Here is a 22,091-nt window from a genome sequence, read left to right on the forward strand (position 1 = left end):
AGTGTTCGGGTCCTCATACGAGAAGTTTATGTAGTCTAGGAGGACCTTGGGGTCCATGGCCAGAGGAATGGCGCTACCAGATGCTTGAGCTACCCTTTCCTGCTTGTTTCTGATTATAGCTTGCAAGGTTTGATCGTCATATTCATCACTGCCCTGTGATGCAGATGAGACTGTGATGATTTTGCTGGGGCTTGGCTGAGTTGCTCTTTCAGCAGACACCTGAGTCTTCACAGGAGGTGGTGAAGACTTTGTCTCCGAGCTGGTTGCAGCCGGGAGTGAGGAGCTGGAGGTAGCGGTGAGTGGCTTCATGACCGGCTTCTGTACATGTATCTCTTGAGGCTTTGGTGGTGGTGCTGAGGATTTTGGCGCTGAGGGTTTTGTAACTGATGCCTGAGCAGATTTCTCTTGAGGCTTTGGAGCCCTTGGTTTTGACGGCACAGACTGTGGTTGAGGAATTGCTGAACCAGAGGTCTCAGCGGCAGAGGAAGTAGCTGCAGTTGAGGCAGCAGCTCAGGATTCATTGAATTTCCTCACTGCAACATCTGCCTGCTTCTTGAGCTTAGCCAAATGCTTGTCCTTCTCATCCGGATAGTCATCAATGGTCTTGAGTGTCACAGCCCTAGAATATAGCTTGTAGTTAGTTGCATCAGTAAGCATTCATGAATGCATTCAAATCAATTTAATTCAAGTTTGGATGATCTACAAATGGGGATGACCAAACCCTAACACTAAACAACATCCAAATAGGTTCAACAAGAGAAAAACCCTAGCAACTCTATACGCAAAACAATTCAAAAGTGGTGACAAATCAATGAACCACAATGATTTTTATAAAAGTCCATCATTTCTGATAAATGTTGGAAAGAAAATATGAGGGGTGATATATATTTTCAAAATACTTTTGGCATTTTATTTTAAACTCAAAAGCCACTGAAATCAGTTAATTAATTGATTTCAAATACTTCCTAATTTTATAAAATGTTGAAAACTTCACATGGGGTTGGAAATATTCCAAATAACACCCCAGAGTTGTTTAGCTATTTTCTTTGAATTAGTTGGAGCCAAAACAAATAAAACAAATGTTAGAAAGAACCAAAACAGAAAAAGAAAAAAAAGAAAAAAAACATACCTGCTATCTGTCGCCGGCCTAGCCCATGAGGGGCTCCCTGGTCATCTTCCTCCTCGTGCCAGTAGGCAGAGGGGAAGATGGGCATAACGGCCAGCCCCGGCCACCTCCTGCCTTCCTGCTCACCGCTGGAGGCCTCCAGGAGCGCCAGCACGACGCCCCCCATGCCTTCTTCTCCTCTTCCTCCCCTCTGCCTCATCTCCTCCTCTCTTCCTCTCTTCCCCCCCTCTCGGATCTCTCTCCCCCAGGAGCTCCGGTCGCTGCCGATTCGTTGCCTCCCCATCCTCCCCGACCCTGCCGTCAGCCTTAGAAGAACCGCCGTGAGCCCCTCTTCCCATTCCCTCTCTTTTCCTCGAGTTTCCCCTCCTCCAGCCGCCTCCCGTCGCGGAGCCCGAGCTCCTGCCGCCGGCCATGGCGTCGCCGTGGCCAGTACCACCTAGGGCCGCTGCCGAGAACCTTTCTGTGCTCTCCACGCTCGTAGGAAGCCGTAGCCTGCCTCAGCTGCTTTCCCCAGGCCGCCTAGCCTCGAGCCCGACTAAGCAGAGCTCCGGCCGCCGCTTAGGCTCATCGCCGACGTAGTTCCGGTGCCCCTCCGGCCACCCAGCTGCCACATAAGTACTCAGCGTGTCCCCGCGATCCCATCCCGCCCTTCGGCGCGTCAAATGGATGCCGATGACGCAATTCCGGCGAGTCTCCGTCGCCCTGTTGGTCGCCGGCATTGACCTCGCCGGCCTGAGCCAGTGCCATGTGGGCCCGGCCGGTCAGGATTAGATTAGCCCTAATAAAGCTACTAATTAACCCAGAGCCACTGACAGACGGGCCCCACTTCTAATTAATTCATTAGTTAGCTAATAAAACCATGTTATTAAACTGAGTCACTGACGTGTGCCCCCCACACGTCAGGTTTGACTCTGACCAGGCCAGTTGACTGCTGACGCAATGCTCATGCAGTGCTGACACAGTAATTGATTTCTTATTATAAAATAATTCCAGAATAATAGCAAAACTTCTAAAAATCATAGAAAATAATCTGTAAGTCCTTTGAAAATAATTTATATATGAAAAAGGATCAAAAAAATCCAAAGAATCTGATTCTGGCTTTTTCATGCATGTTTGAAAAAGTTAACATCACCAAATAGGAAAAATGGTGAATAGGATAAATTTAATATTTAGTTTGGAGATGGAATTTGATACTTATTTGAATTCCACTTCAATTGTTATGACCAAACATTGGTCAATGCAAATCAGTACCTCAAAATACTAACTCCATGCATGTTGGAACAATTTGTTATGAGCATCAGGTCGAATCAATTATAAGGGTACTTGGAAAGATACCCGGCTTGAAGTGATGTTTGAATCCTAATTCAAACCAACTTCAACTTAAGAAATGATAGCCACATTAGCCCTGCCACCTTTCATTTCATGTCTTGAGCATGCATCATAGTGTTGCATTTTCGTGAAGTAATTGTTGTTCTTTCTTGTTTGCCGGTGTTGTTCCCTCTCGGTAAACAATGTTTCCGACGATGTGAACGTTGACATTGATGAAGACTCATTGCTATCTTCAGATGTGTCAGGCAAGCAAACCCCCTTGAGCATATTGAAATAAACCCACTCTCTCGCTCCTGCTCTCTTTTACTACATTAGGACAAACACGATTCAGCTGTACATGTTATCGATAGTTGAACCCATTCCTCTGCATGACCTGATTTTGTCACAGTAAATACTTGAAACCACTTAGCATGAGTAGCAACTTCTTGAGCCTTGTTGTGCTTACTCATCCATAGTGGTGTATTGCATTGGTGAATATGTGGACTCGTGTGCGCTATCCCACCTCAAAGAAAGAACTTGTAGTCATAGTACAGGTCAGCCAAGGGTCAAAGCTGGGTTGCTGCAATCAAACCCCACACTCCTTTCATTGAAACATGATGCATATGTAGATAGTTCTGATGTAAGACTTGCTGAGTACCTTTGTACTCACGGTTGCTTTATTTATGTTTTGCAGAGAAGACTTAGACTCATTAAAAGGTTCTACGCGATGTGTTCGATGTTGACCGGAATAGCTTGGGAATCTCAGACAGAGGTCTGGCTCCTTTGGTAGGGTCGTAGTAGCTTTTCGGGCTCTTCCAGCCACTTTTAGTAGATGTCTGTACCTAGACATGATTTGCTTCCGCTTGTTGTTTGTATGACTTGAGTGTCGGGTCACGAGACCCCTGTTTGTAATATCACACTATGTTGATTCTTATGAGTCCTTAATAAAAGCTTGAGTCATAGAGTTATGTTGTGATGCCATGTTGTATCTACACATATCGTGCATATTGTGTGTATGTTATGAAATGCATTATATGTGTGGGAGTCGACACCTAGTTGTGTGCCTTTAGTAGTACTCTTTACAGGGAAATGCCTCTTTGTGCTTCTATCGAGCCTTGGTAGCTTGCTACTGCTCTAGACACATTGATTGACCGGCGTGTATCCTTCTTTGCTGCTGTGTTTGTCCCCACGGGGAAATGTCACGCGGTGTAATGGAGTCCTTGTAGCTTGCTACGACTCATCTACACACGCTGTTGATCGACACCTGCCTTGCTGGGTTATGTATGCCTGTCCATGTACGGATGTACCGCTTGGGTTTATAACTAGTCACGTCGACCCGGGTTCTTCGTCGTTTTAACGCTAGCAACATATTCATATACATGAGCCAAAAGACGCAAACGGTCCCGACCAAGGTAAGGTGGCGGCCGTGGAGTTTTCCGTGCGTGAGGCCGCAAAGTGATGTGATGTGTTACAGGCTGGGTTCTTATGACCTAGGATCGGGGTCCCGACAGCTTTGGTATCAGAGCTTGACTGTCTGTAGGATAACCAAGCCAAACTGGTCGATGTTGAGTCTAGCAACTCTTTAGTTATATAAGGGAATTGTTTGTGGAAGGGAACGTAAGGCTCTTTTTACTCCTTTCCTTGTGTCATTCTTATTCTGAGTCACCCTCTTCTTTATTCTACGGGGTTTAAGAATTAGGCTTTCTCATCTATTCATTAGGGTGACGAGTTACTATGTTGGAGACTTATAGAAAAGTTGTTGTCTTCGTGGATCAGTGTCTCCATAAGAATTCAATTGTTATGTTGTTAGTTTTCTTGCAGGTTGCCTCATATTTCATGCCCGTACAGCCGTTATGCTGTCCGAGTTTTCCAAAGTTCCCAAATAGTCTGATGCGATTGAAAATTCCTTCCTCTTTTCCCAATGTCTTTTGGCCGGACAAAGCACACTAATAATTGTGTTGGGGTACTTTATTACCTCGACCTATTGTTGAAGTATTAGGAAACCATGTCACCTCGAAAACCACCCAATAGTCTAGATGTGCTCTATGTTCCAGTGCGATAATTCTGGCCATCATTTTCGGAAACATCTCGTGATGTTATTTAGTTTTTAGGTATTCTATTTCTCGGTCTTTGAATCCAAGGATCATTCTGCTGATCTCTGTTGATAGTGTTGCTAGTTCCTTTAGAATGATTAGTAACCTTGTTGCAGCTCCCAAGGTTCATGGTATATCATTCTTCCAACACCATGAATCATCTTTGGCAGAAGTTCTCCGTGAACTAAAGATCATAACAAGAGTGCTCGTGATGAGTTCTCTACTCCATATCGTGATTCTGCCTACTTCGCCCTTCTGCATGGGTTATCTGGAAGAATTATGTTGAACCCGTTCGACATTCTAATCCATGTATCCACAACTCAAGAAATCGTGTGCTCTTGAGTTGGCCCTATCTAGTTGTATTTTGACCTTCATCATTGAAAGGATAGTCAAGAGTAGTTGTGCATTCATGTCATCGATATCTTCTATTTCGTTGTCTGTCAAGTTGTTCTATTCTCGAATGACTGGGAGAAGCAAACTCCAGTACCACATCCATTTCTTGGATTGGGTCAAAGTAGTTGTATTCCGCAGATCAAAATGCTAACCCAACTTTTGTTCTGTCCTATCTTGGAGTATTACCCTCTTGTTGTCAAGAATGTCGTGAGTATTGCACTATCTCTTATGAGCTCTTGATGTAGTGATACCTCTCGCTATCAGTGTTCCCTCCTCGGTTTTCGTGTTGGTTGAAACCGGAATATCGACAAGTGAACCATGATGTGTGAAATGAATACTCCTAGCAATGTTATTGCTTGGTAGCTAATGGACAATAATTTCACTCTTATGGTGATGGTGATTGAATCGTCATTCTAAGATTGAGCGTGCTACCTAGTCCATGTTTCATGGTGCACTTTTCGATCAATGGGTTAGGATTATGTCAATCCTTCGCTCTTTGATCACATCATCTTTCCCTGAAAAGCGAGATTGTTCCCGAGCTTAATAATATATCGGTGGTTCGTGATTTTCCGAATATCTTCTCGGAAGCATTACCAGGTTGTTTCCTGACTGTTATGATAGAACTCGTGATCAAGTTGGTTTCTCTATAAGCCATCTTCTCCAAGAATCCGTATTGAATTCCCCGAGCTAGTTGGTAAAGCTAAGCAACAACTTGGAGAGTTGGAAGATAAAAGCTTCGCCTAAACTTAGCTCATTTAAAAAGGGACATCTTTCCTGTTGTGAGAGTCTTGAAGAAAGAAGATATTGTCATCAGATGATTCGTGTGATCAATTGTTGCATATATTATCTTGTTCAATTTTGATTTGAGTATGGGCTATTGTAAAATCAAACTCAGAGCCAAAGATTTTCGTAACAGTGTCTTACTCAGGGGTTTCCTTGAGCCTACACTATTATATTCTTTGATCTGACCAATGCTATTATCTTGCTCACATAGTTGTGGAAATCCATTTATATGGGTATCTTGATGAATTGTTGTTGAGCCCATCGGCAACATTCTAATTTGTTCCATGATCTATGTTGGACATCAAGCTAGTGCTGGAAACTTTGTAGACATTGTCTTCGTGTCTCATGCACGAGGTATATGTTAGGTGTAAGAAGTCAATTCCTCTAATTCATGTGCATCTGATTCAAGTTGTCGCCATGAATTCGAGAAAAGTTAATTTGTTTTCTTCGGAATCATCTCAAGTTAGTCATGCACGTGCGAAGTATTCTATGGTCTGAGAGATTAGATACCTCCATTCCATATGTATCTCCTAGCACACCAAGCCACTGATTGATTTGTTCAAGGAAAAGAAGTTAGGTGTCATTCCCGAAGGGCCCAGACGGAGTTGCACATGGCTTCGATATCCGCAATGATGGTTCCCAAATCAGAACTCAGTAGTGTTTTGTTGTAAGATTTATATGTGTTCACATTTGTCTTGGGCAGTGTGTTCACGTGGGTCTTGCGATCCAGCTCATGTTTTGGAGTTGTCTTCCATAGTTCCTTTCCTGAGAATCTTGCAACGTTATCCCGTCGATTTGTGTTGCAAACTTTCTTTTCAGACATGCTGAGTCTAAAGCATCATGTCACCAACCGGAGCTGAATCTCAGGCAGTTATAATGGTTGGAACTTTCCCCAAGAATTATAATATTGGTCTATATGTAACCCGGTAAAGTGATGTAATGGCTAACACACCTAGCCGGAAGACTTGATATTATAATATTTTGTATCAGCAATCTTAGCCATCTCCCGTGAGGTTTTGTATGACTTATTTTGGAAGTTGTTCCTCATGGACTCCCTTTGATGCCCCGAATTCCGAGCTATATTTGATGTTCTAGATATAAAGAATGACCTATAATTGGGTTGTGCTAGTACATCAAGGAGAACATTAGAAGCGGAGTGCTAAATGTCTCTCGGTCGATCAACCAGATTTCGTTTCCTTGGCACAGCTAAGGTGAAATGTGAGGAAGTGTTGTCTTCCTTTGTATCTACATCCTCCATCACTGTTCATCATGGTAGTAGGTTGTGTCACCGAGATCTTGGCACAGATATTGGTAAAACTTTGATGAATATGGAAATGCTCAAGTTCTTGAGAGCACGCTCAGACACTAGGTTATATCCTCGGTAATACTTGGAATGTGCCTTCCGTTCGCCAAGTTGTTCTATAACTCTAGTTTCTTTCCAACTGAGTATGCCATTCTTTCAAATTCCTCCAACAATCATTTGTGAATCGCCTTACTTTGGTATGAAGAGTTTCAATGATATTTGGATCAAAAGTAATTCTTTTTGCCACATAAAGGAATACCTCTATGAGTCATCTTCTAAGGTGCCCCGTTATGGTATGAAGGGCAATTTAATCCTCGCTACTTTGAAACTTCGCCACCATCTGTTTTAAGCCTGGATTTTTTGCCTACCAATTGAACCTTGTCTTATGCCTCACTTCCTTGTTTCCATCATGTGTGTTGTGTCTCAGCTCAAGGGACGTTCCTACGTCTCATTCTATGAGTTGATCTTGAGTTGCCTGATCTTCGAGAAGATTGAGTCTTGTAGAGTCTATCAGTTCCTTTGTTGTCATGCTAGATGAAGACCTCGAAGACAAAGATGCCAAGATCAACCTGAAGCAATGAATCAACACCTTCAAGAAGAGCAATTGGATCATGAAGATTCCCATAGTCTAGTGTCCCCTCTCCCTCTTCCCGACTACGCTTGAATCTCGGGACGAGATTCTTGTTAGTGGGGGTGAGTTGTCACAGCCCTAGAATATAGCTTGTAGTTAGTTGCATCAGTAAGCATTCATGAATGCATTCAAATCAATTTAATTCAAATTTGGATGATCTACAAATGGGGATGACAGTACCCTAACACTAAACAACATCCAAATAGGTTCAACAAGAGAAAAACCCTAGCAACTCTATATGCAAAACAATTCAAAAGTGGTGACAAATCAATGAACCAAAATGGTTTTTATAAAAGTCCATCATTTCTGATAAATGTTGGAAAGAAAATATCAGGGGTGATATATATTTTCAAAATACTTTTGGCATTTTATTTTAAACTCAAAAGCCACTAAAATCAATTAATTAAGGGATATTTAAATTAGTGCCCCTGGTTCCTTAGTTGTGCTCACTTTTCCCCACACTCCAAACTTTTGCTCACTTTTCCCCTCTTCCTTAGCTGAAACTCTCACAAATGCTCATAGCGGCCGTTTGTTGTCTTGACCGTCCATTGATCGTCAATTGACCGTTTGTTGTCTTGACCGTGACCGTCAATTGCTCACGAGTGGGGCCGAGTCTTCGGCTGACTGTTGCTTGCTGACGGGTGGGACCGCAAGGAGACATGTATTGGGCAGCTTGTCTGAATCTGAAACATATCTAGACAGGCCGCACTGCACCGCGCTGCCCCGCCTCCTCCGCCGGCATCATGCCGCGTCCACCGCAGTTGTTTCCTCCACCCTATGCCCCTATTCCATTTGTCGGCGACGTCGCGTCTCCGCCAGATATAGCCCACCTCCCCATCTAGGATTACATGGCGATGTTGAGTGAGGACGCCCGGAATGCAGTCGCCCGTGGAGAGGATTGGGTCGAATCCGCGACAGATAATTCATGGATTAAACCTGGGTAAGCATTGTTTCCTCTCGACTTGACGTTCTAAGTCGTATTGTAGGCCGTATTTGACTTCTGTTTGCTTGAATCGTTCGAATTTGTGCTCGATTTTACCCGGCTAACTGAAGCCTTTATTTCCTTCAACAAAATAGGATTGATCCCGCGCTGGCTTTCCGGCTGGCGATTAGAATGGAAACTAGTGTGCTGCGTGGTACTAAAGCGCATTTGATTTCATCATTTTTCTATTCCAAAGTGGTAGAAACCAGCATATCTTTCAAAGATTTGCAAGCTGAGCTCAGAAACACATATCCCTGGAGTGATGCCGATGCTGTTGAACTGAATTACTTCAGCAGTGACGAGCAAAGATTTCTCCCACTAACTTGCGACGATCATATCCCGTTGCTTTTTGCTGGGATTGCTGGCTGCCGATTCGGTAAACTCCAAATCGATGTGCTTCAGCCACGCGCAGAACGGGTGAAGGGGAAGGGAGTTCAGACATCATCTGCCTGTGCTAATAGCCAGCACCCCGACACTCCTTGTAGGTCGACACCAAGTAAAGCAAGTGGTTCATGGAGCCACAACATGACTGCTGCCAATTGTGGTTCCGATTCAGCTGCTGCTTCTCATGTACCTTCTGTAGTTGGTGTAGAAGAGGATGCAGAACCTGACGAGGCAGTGCCTTCAAATGATGATGAAGACGAGATGATGTTTCGTGAACTGGTCGATGTAGCTAGTCAGCAAGAAGTGGATGACGAATATATGGAGGAGTCGATCAGCCAAGCTAGGTTTGATGACACTGACGATGAAGAGAAGGTGGAGAACATGGACAGCTTGATCGAGGATGAATACGATGGTGATGACATGCCAACAATTGAGTGGAACAGGGAAAAACCTGAGCTCAATGTAGGTACCATTTTTCAATCAATGGTGGACTGTTGGAATGCAGTGACAACATGGTGCATTATATCTGAAAACACCTATAAGGTTAAAAGGAGTGAGACAGCAAGGTTCACAGTTTTTTGTCCATATCCTAGGTGTAGGTGGAAGTTGCATGCATCTCGTATGAGAAAGAGCAAATATATTCAGGTAATCCAAGTTCAGTTAGTAATTTAGTTTCAAATTGTTGAGTAAGGTTTCTTAACTATTTTTTACCCTTTTATTTTGTTTCAGATAAAGAAAAACCCACACAAGCACACCTGTCCACCTGGAGGGGGAGGGGGGAAGGCCAAAACCAAGCTAGCAAAAACTAGGTGGGTGGCAGATGCTATATTGGATTGGCTGAGAGAAGAACATGGACTTGGTCCAACAACACTCCATGGGAAGCTTTTTGAGAAGTACAAGATAGAAATTCCTTACATGAGAATTTTCAATGCTAGGGAAAAGGCTCTTGACAGAATTAATGGTCAATGGAATGACAGTTTTCAGCTGCTTTACACTTTCAAAGATGAAGTGGAGATGGCAAGTCCAGGGAGTGTTGTAGAGATTGACAAGCATACAGTTCAATTCAAAATAAAAGGGAAGTCATTTCAGAAGGAATGCTTCAGAAGGGCTTTGTTTGTTTCAAGGCTTGCTGGCAGGGGTTTCTAGATGGTTGCAGGCCCTATTTGGCTATAGATGCTACACATTTGACTGGAAGATGGAGAGGACAGCTAGTAGCAGCTTCTGCAGTTGATGGACACAACTAGCTATTCCCAGTTGCATTTGGTGTGGTGGAGGCAGAGTCTGAGGAAAGTTGGGTCTGGTTTCTGCAGCACTTGCGCAACATTATAGGCACACCCCCAGGTTTGGCTATACACACAGATGCTTGCAAGGGTTTAGAGAGTGCAGTGGAAATTGTATTCCCTGGAGTGGAGCATAGGGAATGTATGCGACACCTAGCGCATAATTTCAAAAGAAGTTCAAAGGTAAAGTTTATGATGAGAACTTATGAGCAGTATCATACACAGGCAGCAAAAGGAAGCATGAACACCATTTGAGAGTGTTGTATGCTCAAAATCCTCTTGTGAAGGAGTACATGGATGCACATCATGGTAAGGTGTGGTCAAGAAGCAAATTCAACGAAATCTGCAAAGTAGATTATGTGACCAGTAACCTTGTAGAGTGCTTCGATTTAAAGTTCAAGTCAGTGAAAGGGCTCTTGTTGTGGCAAGCATTTGACAAGATGAGGCAAATGATCATGATAAAGATGGCTCTTCGCAAAAGAATTGCAGAAACACAATATGTTGGTCATTAAATGCTCCCATCACTGATTAAGGCATTGCACTTGAAGGCAAGAGGCCTGAAGATGAAATGTATTCGATCTGGTACATATGAGGCAGAGGTTACCTATACTGACACTAAAAATAGGGTATGGAGGTATCCTGTGAACCTAAGTACTAGAGAATGTACTTGTAGGCAATGGAAGATCCGTGGGAAGCCATGCATACATGCCCTACATCTGATGACCGTTATCGGGGGTGCAGATGGTGAAGTTGATCAATATTGCTCTGAGTATTTCTCTGTTGCCAAATTTATGGCTGCTTATGCTGACAATGTGCCTGCACTATTGGGGAAAGATCAATGGAACATAGTAGATCCAGGGTTCAAACTCCACGCTCCTGTCATTACTAGACCACCAGGAAGACCAAGGAACCAGAGGATTAGAGTAGGTGAGGAGGGTCGTCTACCAAAGAAACGTGCTTGCAAAAAGTGTGGAGTGCTGGGGTATATTGCTAGGCTTTGTACCAATGCAGTGGATGCATCATTTGGAGAGGAGGAAAGATGGACATCAGCCAATGCTGAGGAGAATGCAATAGCAATGGAGATTGAAGATGCAGTGGAGAATGCAGCAGCAATGGAGATTGAAGATGCAGTGGAGAATGCAGCAGCAAATGAAGGAGAAGATTTTGAAACCATGGCCTTTGATGGTTTTGAAGCTATAAGAGAGGAAGAGGAGGGGGTAATTGTTCCAATTGCGCCTTTAAAGATTACTGAACCCATAGATGACCGTCAAATGGTCGTCAAGTGCTCGACGAGTGGAACTACTCCATCAGCACCTCCACGGGGAAAACACCAAGTAAAGCCCAAGATCAAAAGGAACAAGAGTCTGAAAGAAAAGAGCATCTCAACTAGGAAAACCAGGAGCAAGACTGTGAAGCCAGCTGCAAACACAAGGAGCAAGTCAAAAATTTGTATTAAGTTGTTAGAAAATGTTTGTGTTGTCAATTTGAGGGCGAGTCGATCGCTTAAAACTTGGTAGATTTGTATTAAGATGTTGGCATCTTAAAACTTGGTAGCTTTGAGCTACTGTAATAATGTTGGCATCAGTTGTAATAATGTTGGCATCAGTTGTAATAATGTTGCTTCTACTTTGGTTCCTTATTTGAGTCAAAATTCAAATTTCCATGAAAATTTGAATTTAAAACAATATTTGAATTTGGGCCAAAATTTGGATTCGAGCCAAAGTTGAAGTTGAACATTGGAGGTTCATTGCTCTGTGCGGTGTATTTGATCGAGCATTTCAAGTCCAATATTCTTAGGTGGATAGTCCGAATGAGAAATGTGCTAGAAACGAGCTCGAAAGCTAGGGTAAACAGCCCTATTTGAAATCAAGTTTTTTTGACCTTCCCTAAATGAGACATATATTTTTTTATTAACACTTGTTCCATATATATAGGGTAAAAACAAAGTCTCACTATTTATTGATTAATATTCATATTACTACATTTTTTTAAAAAAGATATGCTTTTAATTCAAAACCGTCAAATAACACGTTTTAGATATGAAAATGAAAAAGTAAGTTCAGATCCTTCTTATTCACTCCAAAATGAAGCTATGGAGATTTTTTTGATTTTTTTGAATTTTTTTTTCAAACCCTAAACCCTCTCTCCCTAAACCCTAAAATCTGAAAATGTTCATAGTTGATAGCTCATTTTTGTGAAGGCTTTTCTCATGAAAATGACCTACACCAAGTTTATATTTTTTCTCATAACCTTGTCACATATGACGGCTATGTGCGCAAGAATTACAACATTTTGATTTTTTTGAATTTTTTAAAAACATTTGAACTTGTTTTCGACAGGTCACTTCAAAAAATGACTTTTCAAAAAAACGCCCCTATACCGAGTTTATATTTTTTTATTGTAACTAGGTCTCATAAACACACGAACTACGTTTGTTCTATATTTTTGCGATTTTTTCTAATTTAGTTATGGCCATTAGAAATCTGGTCAAACCCTAATAACCCCGTTGACTCGCTCATAACCCCGCAGAAATGCTCCAAACCCTAGCGTCGAACGTCCGTCGTCGGATCATACCCTAGCGCCAAACACCACCCGTCAGATGTGGGCAGGCATGCACGATCCGCGTGATGCATCCTGATTGGCTACTGCACTGACCTTCTCGGCTTTTTACGATCTGCCCCTCCCAATTGTATTTTTCGCACATGACCACCACATGTCAGTGTTAAGAGTTGGTTCAAATATTCAAACTGCAAAATACAATGTGGCAAATCATAAATATAGCTTCCCCTTCTCCTCTTCTCCATGTGACAGACAAAGGCATCGAGCAGATCGAGCAATTCCTCTGTTTCTTTCCCCATCTTCTCGTTCTTCTTCCTCTCGACCAACTACTCTGTTTTTTCCTCTTGGGCGATATGTCGACCTCCTCGTTAGCCCCCCGTTCCACGTGGCCGGTGTATGGTCCAGTGCCGATGACTCGATGCACTGACTGCCCACGGATTGCGCCATTGAAGCGGTTGACTTCGAAGGAGGAGAAGAATGGGAACTTTGGGCGCGAGTTCGTCAAATGCGAGAGCAAGCCGGAGGGGCAGGTTAGATCTGAGTTTTCCTTGCATCCTTTATCTCTGTCAGATTTGGATTTAGGTTGCATGATTTCGTTTTCAGATCGTGAAGAAATGCCACCATTTCGAGTGGATGGATGATTACATCCAGAGGCTTCAAGGGTTGGGCTTGCTGGATTCGAGGGGGGATGCAATCCGCGAGTTCAATCTGCCCCATGACAGTGCCGCTCCGGCAGCAGCAGCGCGTTCGGAATACCCGACGGTGGTAGATGTCAAACTGAAGACGGATTTGAAGAAGATGAACAAGAACTTCAAGCAGCTGATTGAGTTGAATAAGCAATCCAATCTGATAGCTTTAGGAATACTTGCTCTAGGAATTTTTTACTTGATGGCCATCTGTCGTTAGAGATGTTTGTCTACTGTTGTTGCCACTGTTTAGCAATCCTCGTCTGTTTATCTCAAATGCAACTCTGTTTAGTGCAACTGTCGATCTCTGAATGTATGCAGTTTACTGTTAAGTTTCAACACTTTTAGTTTCGACAGAAGACAACTACCAGTTCAGTGATAGGATTATTTTGTTAGCTAATAACCTCGAGTGTTGGGTCATACCCTAGCTCGTGAGATGACAGTAAGCAGTACTTGAGCAGCACGAGGGATATACATCAAGTTCATCTCTTCTCTCTCGCACTTGCCAAACTTTTGTCCTCGAGTTTGTGAGTTCTGCTAGAAAAAAGACCTAGTTTGCGGGCCCAAAGAGAATCAAGCTGCAATAGGCCCACAAAGGATAAATGAGGCCCAGAAACAAGTGATGTTTATTTTTGTTGTTTAGGAACAATTGCTTTGTTCTTTTCTGTTTTTGATTGCTTTTTTCATTAATTTGATTGCCCAATCTCTTCTATCTCATTGAGGAATTTTTTTGGCTTTCCTTTATGGGTCCCTTCATTTATCCTTTTGACTAAAGCCAAACATCTCAAAGTGTAGTTTTCTACATAGTGTAATTTATACTTCATGATTGGAAAAAGAGGTCCAACCATACTTCAAACATAGTGTAGTTTTCTACATATTAAAGTAGGGACTAAAGTATATAAAAGTACACTTTTGACTAAAGCCAAACATCTCAAAGTATTTGATACTTCAATATTTCTGAAAACCAAAGTATTTTTGGAATATACCTAAAAAATACAGAGCTCAGCAAACCATGCAAAGCCGTGTACAAATGTACAATATGTTCTCATTTTTAGAAGACATCTATAAACACATCATTTTTAGTTAGTTTGGTTAATTTTTCCCACGCCAATTAGCCGTGTCTAAACTTGGGACAAACAAAATACAAACATAACAAAGCATTAATATAACACACATAACTTAATATAACTTAGATAGGGTTGCTAGGGCAACATATATAAGTTCTTGGGACATAGACACCTACATAGATAATAATAATTAGTAGCTAGGTCGGGCAACACACACACCAAACTAATACTACATACTACTAGATAGGGTAGCTAGGGCAACACCGCCATGTCTTCACCGTCGTCTTCACCTTAACCGCCGGCCGGCTTCACCGTCTTCTTTGCCGCCGGCTTCAGTACTCCTCCTCCTCAAGGCCGTTGTCGCCGAGGTGGTACGGGAGGCTGTGCATGCGGTCGTGAGCGGGGAAGATGCTCTCGAAGTCAGTGAAGATGTTATAGGTGGTGAATGCGATGAACTCGCACCCACACCAATACACCTTGCCGAGCAGGTGGTAGGCATCGAACCTGTTGGTGAAGTGGATGACGAGCCCTACCGGTGGAGCGTTGGCGTGGGGACGCTGCTCCACGAGGTTGAACATGGGCGGCGAGCCCGCCGGGAGGTGGTGGAAGCCCGCACGGAGGAACCCCCATGCAAGCTCAGTGCTACCCCTCCAGCGTGAGAACGCCCGCACGCGGAGCGATTCCTCGACGACGACGTTGGCGGGGTACCGCCGTTCCGGCACGGTGGGAGGCCCTTGGAACGTTGGGCCGTAGAACTACATCTTGAACGCTGCGCTGAGTGGAACCGCTCTGGCTTTTGGGGGAAGAAGAGAAGTGGGAGGCGCAGATGGATCTGTAGAAGAAGAGGCAATGAAGGGCAGTTTAAATAGCCAGGGGAGACGAAGTGGGTACACGCGCAAACGGCGTAGATCGTGACTCAGTGGTGCTGTGTGAACCGATACGATCATCAATGTGTGAACGTGAATCGAAGCGAGCGTGCTCTGCGTTGGCGGCTCTGCATGCTCTGCGTTGGCGGATGCCTCCCCCTGCTGCGTTGGCGGTTGCCTGCCTCCCCCTTCTGCGTGCTCTGCGTTGGCGGCTACACCTTCTGCCACCGGCACAACTGAATCGAGCGGCAGCCGTGCGGCGTGAACTGATGCCTCGACATATGGACGCGAGCGTGCGAGCGTGCGTGCAGCCTGCCCCTTCTGCCACCGGCACATATGCCTGCAACGAGTGAAATGACGTTGCGGAGCGACTGAATCCACTGGCAACCGTGCGGCAGTTGCGTGTCGGCGTTGTGTGTCGTTGCGTGTCGGCGTGCATGCATGCGTTTAGGTCTAGGTCACTGGATGCATGCGTGGCGGTGTTCGCATGCATAGCAGGCTACATCGATGCTAAAGACGGGCATGCATAGGAGGCTACATCGATGCCAAAGACGGGCATGCATAGCAGGCTCATCCATTGATAGTAGGCTTTTTTAATTTATTACCAACAAACTAACGGGCTCGTCCTATGAACACAAACACGGCGCAACCAGCGAAGCCACAGCCACAGTCAACAGAGTTCAACATGGTCCCACAAGTCAGTTAACCGCCAAGACGGCAAACGCCTGTTATCAACATTTGTGAGAGTTTCAGCTAAGGGAGAGGGGAAAAGTGAGCAAAAGTTTGAAGCGTGGGGAAAACTGAGCACAAGTAAGGAATTGGGGGCACAGATGGAATAAGCCCATTAATTAATTGATTTCAAATACTTCCTAGTTTTATAAAATGTTGAAAACTTCACATGGGGTTGGAAATATTCCAAATAACACCCCAGAGTTGTTTAGCTATTTTCTTTGAATTAGTTGGAGCCAAAACAAATAAAACAAATGTTAGAAAGAACCAAAACAGAAAAAGAAATAAAAGAAAAAAACCTGCTATCTGTCGTCGGCCCAACCCAAGAGGGGCTCCCTCGTCATCTTCCTCCTCCTGCCAGTAGGCAGAGGGTAAGATGGGCACGGCGGCCAACCCCGGCCACCTCCTGCCTGCCTGCTCACCGCTGGAGGCCTCCAGGAGCGCCAGCGCGACGCCCCCATGCCTTCTTCTCCTCTTCCTCCCCTCTGCCTCATGTCCTCCTCTCTTCCTCTCTTCCCCCCTCTCGGATCTCTCTCCCCCAGGAGCTCATGTCGCCGCCGATTCGTCGCCTCCCGGTCCTCCCCGACCCTGCCGTCAGCCTCAGAAGAACCGCCGTGAGCCCCTATTCACATTCCCTCTCTTTTCCTCGAGTTTCCCCTCCTCCAAACGCCTCCCATCGCGGAGCCCGAGCTCCTGCCGCCGGCCATGGCGTCGCCGTGGCCAGTGCCACCTAGGGCCGCTGCCGAGCACCTCTCTATGCTCTCCGCGCTCGCAGGAAGCCGTAGCCGGCGTCAGCTGCTTTCCCCTGGTCCCCTAGCCTCGAGCCCGACTAAGCAGAGCTCCGGCCGCCTCTTAGGCTCATCGCCGACGTAGTTCCGGTGCCCCTCCGGCCACACAGCTGCCACATAAGTACTCAGCGTGTCCCCGCGATCCCATCCCGCCCTTGAGCGCGTCAAATGGATGCCGATGACGCGATTCCGACGAGCCTCCGTCGCCCTGTTGGTCGCCGGCGTTGACCTCGCCGGCCTGAGCCACTGCCATGTGGGCCCGGCCGGTCAGGATTAGATTAGCCCTAATAAAGCTACTAATTAACCCAGAGCCACTGACAGACGGGTCCCACTTCTAATTAATTAATTAGTTAGCTAATAAAACCCTGTTATTAAACTGAGTCACTGACGTGTGGCCCCCACACGTCAGGTTTGACTCTGACCAGGCCAGTTGACTGCTGACGCAATGCTGATGCAGTGCTGACACAGTAATTGATTTCCTATTATAAAATAATTCCAGAATAATAGCAAAACTTGTAAAAATCATAGAAAATAATCTGTTTGGAGATGGTCAATAGGATAATATGCATGTTTGAAAAAGTTAACATCACCAAATAGGCAAAATGGTGAATAGGATAAATTGCATATTTAGTTTGGAGATGGAATTTGATACTTATTTGAATTCCACTTCAATTGTTATGACCAAACGTTGGTCAATGCAAATCAGTACCTCAAAATACTAACTCCATGCATGTTGGAACAATTTGTTATGAGCATCAGGTCGAATCAATTATAAGGGTACTTGGAAAGATACACGGCTTGAAGTGATGTTTGAATCCTAATTCAAACCAACTTCAACTTAAGAAATGATAGCCACATTAGCCCTGCCACCTTTCATTTCATGTCTTGAGCATGCATCATAGTGTTGCATTTCTGTGAAGTAATTGTTGTTCTTTCTTGTTTGCCGGTGTTGTTCCCTCTCGGTAAACAATGTTTCCGACGATGTGATCGTTGACATTGATGAAGACTCATTGCTATCTTCAGATGTGTCAGGCAAGCAAACCCCCTTGAGCATATTGAAATAAACCCACTCTCTCGCTCCTGCTCTCTTTTACTACATTAGGACAAACACGATTCAGCTGTACATGTTATCGATAGTTGAACCCATTCCTCTGCATGACCTGATTTTGTCACAGTAAATACTTGAAACCACTTAGCATGAGTAGCAACTTCTTGAGCCTTGTTGTGCTTACTCATCCATGCTTGTTTACAATGCCTGCTATGCTTAGAGTCATGTTGGGTCTGATCCATCTGGATGATGAATCGAAATGGTTGTGTTCATGTCCTATAGTGTGAGAGTAAAGGTGTGAATCTGATTTGGTAAAGGTAGCGATGAGAGGCCATGTAGGAGTACATGGCGGGTTGTCTCATTGGGACCGTCCTTAAGAACTGAGTTCTGTGTGTGTTATCCAAGACAAGATACTACCACACATTGGGATACTTAATTGACCCTCTCGCCTTATTAATCGCCTAGATCTCTGTCCAGGAGTTGCAATTAGTTTCTGGTGTTTGTAGGAAAAGTGTTGGCGTCCGTGTTTAGCTCTGCCCGACGGGGTAGGCTTCTCTGCGGTAGATACACAGTGGCACGGTGTACCAAGTGGCACCCGAATGGTGGGCTTGGGAACCCTGCGCACATCGTTTGGGGCCGTAGAGGAAACCTCGGCCGGACTTCCTTGCGGGTTCAGTCTCAAATAGGCGATAAACCTGGACTACTATCTTATGTGGTTAACGGTCGTGGCCTACACCCACGCCAGTGCTTCCGATTGAAGGTTGCCGAGATGCATGACGTGCACATGGTGATAAGTGGTGGGAGCGTGTGTGAAGAAGTATACCCCTGCAGGGTGATTTAATCTATTCGAATAGTCACGTCCTCGGATATGGACTACTTGGAAACATTACGTGGTACATAGACAAGTTAAATGGATACTCTAAAACATGCAAGATAAGTGTGAGTGCTATGGAATGCCTTCTCGTAGGGAGACGAGAGTGGATCCATAGTGGTGTATTGCATTGGTTAATATGTGGACTCGTGTGCGCTATCCCACCTCAAAGAAAGAACTTGTAGTCGTAGTACAGGTTAGCCAAGAGTCAAAGTTGGCTTGCTGCAATCAAACCCCACAATCCTTTCATTGAAACATGATGCATATGTAGATAGTTCTGATGTAAGACTTGCTGAGTACCTTTGTACTCACGGTTGCTTTATTTATGTTTTGCGGAGAAGACTTAGACTCATTAAAAGGTTCTACGCGATGTGTTCGATGTTGATCGGAATAGCTTGGGAATCCCAGACAGAGGTCTGGCTCCTTTGGTAGGGTCGTAGTAGCTTTTCAGGCTCTTCCAGCCACTTTTAGTAGATGTCTGTACCCAGACATGATTTGCTTCCGCTTGTTGTTTGTATGACTTGAGTGTCGGGTCACGAGACCCCTGTTTCAATATCACACTATGTTGATTCTTATGAGTCCTTAATAAAAGCTTGAGTCATAGAGTCATGTTGTGATGCCATGTTGTATCTACACATATCGTGCATATTGTGTGTATGTTATGAAATGCATTATATGTGTGGGATTCGACACCTAGTTGTGTGCCTTTAGTAGTACTCTTTACAGGGAAATGCCTCTTTGTGCTTCTATCGAGCCTTGGTAGCTTGCTACTGCTCTAGACACATTGATTGACCGGCGTGTATCCTTCTTTGCTGCTGTGTATGTCCCCTCGGGGAAATGTCACGCGGTGTAATGGAGTCCTTGTAGCTTGCTACGACTCATCTATACACGCTGTTGATCGACACCTGCCTTGCTGGGTTATGTATGACTGTCCCTGTACGGATGTACCGCTTGGGTTTATAACTAGTCATGTCGACACGGGTTCTTTGTCGTTTGAACGCTAACAACATATTCATATATGTGAGAAAAAAGACACAAACGGTCCCGGCCAAGGTAAGGTGGCGGCCGTGGAGTTTTCCGTGCGTGAGGCCGCAAAGTGATGTGATGTGTTAGAGGCTGGGTTCTTATGACCTAGGATCGGGGTCCCGACATTGAGGCTTGAGGGATGTGCTACTTGATGATCCTCAAGTGGGGCCCGTTTGCCAGGAGGCTTCAGGGCGAATTTCTTCGCATACTTGGCAGTTACAAATCTGTATTCCTTCCATTCCTTAGCCCATCGGCGTTCTATCTTCTGTAGCCGAATCTTTCTCTTGGCCATCGTTTCATTTTCATTAGGTGTGCAATAGTCCTAGTAAATATCCTCAGGGATATCCAAAGCTGTGTTCTGCTCGAGTTTCTTCCCTCCCTTCTGTTTTCTGTCATCCTCCATTTTCTTAAGCTGAGGATTTTGCTGATGAGATTGAACTCTTGAGGATTCCGATGAGACTTTAAGATTTTCTTCAAGAAATGCTACAAATGAGTTAATGTGATGAGAACCGAGAGATTCATCAGCTGACATGTGTGTACCTGTGAACAGACTATAGTTGCGAGGAATTTGGAGAGGTCATATGCGTTCTCAGATTTGCAGAAAATGAAAAAGTTTGATAGTTGAGGAGTTTAACCAGTGGTTGAGGAATTTGCCTAAGCATACTGTTCTTGGGTTCCAGAGTTGTACAGATTCGAAAATTCGCACAATTGAGGAATCTCGTGAAAATCTTAGATGCTTAGTGAAGTTCATCAATGGTGTGGTGATAGGCAGTGTTTGAGGAATCAAGTGCATATCAATTCTTGAGGAATAACAGATTTCTCATCGGAGATGTAACATAGTAGATCTAACTTGCTGTAAAAATGGGATTTTTATTTACCCTTGAAGGCGCACACGAAGAACACAGTAAAGTTGTAGAGAGAAGCTCTTCGGTGCGTGTCCAATGCGCCCTAACCCGGCAACAGAGGACGTCTACGACGACGACGGACGAAGATGGTCCGACTCCGGCGTGGTTCCGGCGACGGAGAAGTCGAGGCAGTGAAGCTCTTCTTCACCGACGACGAGACTTCCAGCGGTGGCGCTAGGGTTCGGTGCTTTTTGCTGTAGCAGGAGAGCGATGGGACGAAGAAGTGTTTGCCGGGGGAGATAAGGACATATTTATAGCCAGACAGTTACTGTTGGCGCGAAGAATTCGGACCAAACAGCCCCTGCCTTTACATCTCCGCAGGACATGTGTATCTCCCGAACAAGGCGGTGGAGATAGTGGAGATCGTGGTTATCCGAACGTGGGAAGTGGGGTTCAGTTACTGTGCATTAAAGAAACATTTTTGGAGACTTGAGGATTTTGTTACATAATCATCAGCTGACAAGGACGCAGTGAGGATTTTGAACAAAGTTTCAAGTAGAACGCATATGAAGAATCGAATAGACTGGATGAGAATAGCATGGAGGGAAAGTAGGGTCCGATCACATTCACTTAGATGAAATATCAACTTGAAGAAATAGCTATAAGTGAATGCTGTTGAGGACTTGAAATCACAGTCTATCTAGTCAAACGAAAGTCATCAAGTGTTTTTGAAGATTGAGTAACTTGAGGATTTTGTGATAAATCGTCACAATGAAGAACAACTGTTTTGAAGAAAAACACATTTTGAGGAAATGGAATATTGAAGAAAATAAACTTGAGGAATTTCACATTGGGCGATGGCGCGACCCACCATATAAGAACGTTGATTACAGACGCCGCGTACAATTGTCGTAGGGCCCTGAGAATCAATTTCTTTGTTGATTTCTTCACATTCCGAGTGACATTGTTCATCAGTTGAAGAACATCGATTCATCATGTGTTGCACATCTAAGTCATAAATTTTGCATAAGTGTTAGGATGTGTGCATGTTTTTACAAAACATTTGAAGATTCTAAGATATTTAGCTCACACCGCAACTTGCAAAACCTTTTCTCATCCAAGGGCTTAGTGAAGATATCTGCCAGTTGATCATCAGTCTTCACATGGTCTATGAGGATATTGCCCTTGAGGACATGGTCCCGAAGAAAATGATGACGAATCTGGATGTGCTTAGTCTTCGAGTGCTGTACTGGGTTGTATGCAATCTTGATTGCACTCTTATTGTCGTACTAGAGAGGCACATTCTTCATGTTGATTCCGTAG

This window comes from Hordeum vulgare, chromosome 3H, assembly GCF_904849725.1.
Source record: "Hordeum vulgare subsp. vulgare chromosome 3H, MorexV3_pseudomolecules_assembly, whole genome shotgun sequence".
Lineage (NCBI taxonomy): Eukaryota > Viridiplantae > Streptophyta > Magnoliopsida > Poales > Poaceae > Hordeum > Hordeum vulgare.